A 3,975-nucleotide genomic window follows, 5' to 3' on the forward strand; every position below is an offset into this window, starting at 1 on the left:
GAGTCAAGATCTCAGGGGGGCAGAAGGCATTGCTGGTGCAGATCTACATCCAGTTTGGATCAAAGATGAAACCCAACTGCAAACTGATATTATTTTGACAGAGGTTCCACTATTTATCCCATTTGCAGCTTCTCCAAAGTGTCCCTTCCTCATCCCCTGTTACTGAAGGTGTCTGAGGAAGGTTCCTTGGACAGGAATGCCATGCACAAAGCTGAGTCACTACCGCAGTGCATAAGCTATGGAGATTGGATGTTGGACTACTTCTTTAGTCTTGGACTTTCTCTGCTCCATTGCTTTGTTTCTTTCCTCAGCCTTTGCTCCTCTCTTTCTGCTCACCCCTACGGTTACTATAAAAAGTTCCGTTCCTCCAAGATCTGCCCCTCTTGGTCATGGGGTTGCCACCTCCCCCTAGGTCAACTGAATAGGCCCTTCGGCATGCATGGAGACATAGTTCTGATTTTCCTAGGGGCAATCAATGGGAAACTCAAAACTGCAATTCTGTTCGTTGCAATGGTGAAAAATCAAGAACGGGTCAGCCTGTCCAGCTGACACTTGAGGTGGCAACCCTAGTTGGTCACCATCTTCATCCAAGGTTGTACTTCTCCATCTCACCCCACTTTCAGTAACACCGACTGACCCCCGCCCTTCACTTCTCACACCCTACCCCTCCTTCTTGTGTTTCAGGACACAATTGTCGATCGGCTCTACCAGTACCAGCAGTGCTTCCGGCGCGTCCAGGAGGCTCTGAGGTCATCCAATGACTTCACCCGCATCGCCACGCAGCTCAGGAAGTCCACAAATTATCTCGATAACCTCATCGTTGCCATCCGGAAAATGAGTGTAAGTCGTGCCGCCAGATTGCCACATGCCAAAAGCGGGGAAGAGCAGGCTGCAGGTGGCACCTTCTGCTCTGGGGACAAACTTACTGCATTTGTGACCAGTTTTCAGAAGTCAGAGGTTCAGATTTAAATCTCTGGCATAAGTAGAGCCAAAAAAGATAAAGGTCCACAGCGCCTTTAAGTCAGTTGCTTGCACAATAGGTGCCTCTTTTGCCCGAGGACTTGATTTCCCGTAACTTCTGGAAAGGTAAAAAGTTTTACAGAAAAGAATTGTGCGAGCAGAAAAATGTGCAAAATGGGGTCTCTTGCCTCCCGTTTTAAATGGCCCAAGCCCCGTAGCACTTTACGCAGACGTTTCTGCAGGCACGGTGGCTCGTTGTGAAATGCTTTCCTCCCTGTTCTAGGAAATGAAATCTGTTTCATAACAGTGCGAGAAGTCTCGCAGGGATTTGGCAGGAAACGTAAAAATCTTGCCCTTGATTTCTTTGGCGTTTGTAGGGCTGCCACCTGACGAAAGGCAAGCTCGGCAGGGCTTGGCCACTCTAGGAAGTTGTGAGGGAAGCAGGACTGCCACAGGGCAAAGCCAGCCTGCCCCTTCTGACATGGAGCTGGCTGGCCAGGCCTGAAACACCGTGTACGGGATGCTGAGGGATGGATAGAAGAGCTCTGCTGGCCACGCTCGGACCTGGGGTTAGGCAGATCCAGTCCTGATTTTATTGATTTGAAATAATTTATATCCCCCTACTCCAAACTTGGTGGCGGGCTAGAAGAGAAATGGTTCATAAATCAAATTGGAAAAGCACCGCAACACAGAACATAACAAGGCAAATAACAAAACACAAGCCCAGCCTCCGCTGGATGTGTGCAATTTGTAGTTCTGACTAAAGAGACATCAATGGGACATTCGGAGCCACAACTCCATGCATGTAACAGGGCAAAAGCAGGACTGGATCAGTTTGTTTGGTCGACCTGGGGTGAATTGGGAATCCTACCCGGTGGAAGGGACGGTAGGTAAATGTAAGAGTCTCTTGTGAGAATCGCTGGAAGGACTGAGGAGAACGTAGAAGGTAGGGCTTCCCAAACTTGCCTAGGGCGCCTCACAGTCTGTCAAGTTTTCAGGATATTCACAATGAAGATGCGTGCGGTAGATCGGCATACACTGGAGCCTCCGCACATGCACATTTGTTCCATGCATATTCATTGAGTGTACACTCAAAACCCAATTGTCTGTGGGGTCTCCAGGACTGATTTGTAAAAGCCTCTGGCATAAAGTGAGCAGAATGCACAAGGCTCATCTGGTTCCAGTTCTTACCCCATTGCATGCTTGGAGATGTAGTTCTGATTTCCCCAAGAGAAGAAAGAGTACATCCCGCATGCATGTAGTGGGGAGAAATGAGGAATGCATCAGCCTGTCCCTTCTGGCCTGGAGCTGTCCACTCACTGTAGCGAGTCAGAGGAACTCTGCTAGGGATGATGACATGATGCAGTGGGGCTGTGTAGTAAAGGATTTCCTGACAACTAGTATTGGAGATTTCTGTAACATATAAACAGGGCAGAGGCTTTCAGGGATTTTAATTTCGCAAGCTGTGGAACCCAGCAGGGACTCTGAGCGGCCAGCAGCAGCAGCGGGAACATAGTGTTTAACTGATAGAAGCAAAACAGTGCTGCCAGCAGAAGAGTTTAACTGGTAGCAGAAGGGCTGCCAGCAGCAGTGCTTAACTGGTAGAGGCAGGAGGTCAGCGAGCTACTGGCAACTCAGAGCCTTTGTCATTATCCTCTGCTTGCAAATGAAAAATTCCCCATATCATCAATCCTGGGACCTTCCCGGCTTGCACTACGAGTTATTGCGCCAAGCTACAGATTATCCAGAGATGCTGTACAGGAGCTGTGACGCAGTAATTCGACCCTTCGCGCTTCCTTCACCAGAGAGGGATTCACTGACCACCCCTACACGAGTCCCGTGGCTTAACCAGCTTCTCGCATATTAATGCCCCCAACACCTGCTAGCATGCCGACTGGGCTGCTTTGTTAAAGGCCCGGCTGAAGTCCAAATGGGCCCCATTCGTTGTACCTCCCTCATCCAATACTCTGGTGGCCTCACCATGATGCAAGTTATTTGAGGAGGCCCCCCCTGTGCTGTGTAGGGCTCTATAATGTACTTGATTCAAGGTATTGCAATGTTCTTCCATAGCTTTTCTCATTACCAAAGCTAAATGTTTCCTGCCTCCTCCTCCTCCTTCCTACTTTTGCGCCTTGCGGCCACGTCTGGCTCTCCTCTGGACCCTTGGAACCAGGCAAGCTGAGCGGAGCTGCGAGGGGTGCAGGGGTGGCACTCTCAGTCCTTCCTCCTCTGTAAATGCATCCGAGACATTTCACTATATTTTGGCCTCATCTCCTCTCAGGTACCTTTTCCTTTCCCGTTCTCTCCGAGAGACCCAAGTGATCCCCAAAGTGCAGCACGACCTCTCTGGAAAATTCTTAAGATCGGCCTAATATAAGATACCTCAATCTACGAAGGGCCTCGCCTGCTCCAAATGATTTGCAATGGGGGTCTCTGTTGGGAGGAAGTGTCGAGGATTGTGGGTAACGTGGGAAGACCTGAAAACTGGAAATTCGCCGTTAATTACTGGTCAACCTTTCTCCCCCTCCCCAGTGGCCGCGCCATTTTCCATCACGTGAGGCAGCTCGTACCCCCGTGGAGTCGCTCTGGAGGGAGATCACCAATGGCCATGTCCTGACGCAGAAGCTGCTGGACGACCTGACACATCTAAGCATTGGCTCCTTCCCTTGTCCATAGCCGCAGTGCCGGGAACGTTGGTGCAAACCGCACCACTTCAGAATACAGAATAATATATTTTTATCTGACAGTAATATATATTTAAAAGATAATTATTTTATTGTTAATATTGATAATAAAAATATTTTTTTCTTTTTACTTTGCTACTGGAATGTGCCTCATATGTGACAGTCAAATGTTTGAAGTTTCCTGTGTCTGCCACAGTTGCTTAACGGCCACAGTTTATGGTCCAGTTCATTTGACATTGCATTCTCGCTGACCGGAAGGCTGGCTGAGAGGAGCCCCTGGTGTATGGCCGCAGCAGCAGGAGAAAGCCCACGAGGTAAAAGACAACAAGAA

The sequence above is a fragment of the Rhinatrema bivittatum genome, chromosome 13 (genome assembly GCF_901001135.1).
Source record: "Rhinatrema bivittatum chromosome 13, aRhiBiv1.1, whole genome shotgun sequence".
NCBI lineage: Eukaryota > Metazoa > Chordata > Amphibia > Gymnophiona > Rhinatrematidae > Rhinatrema > Rhinatrema bivittatum.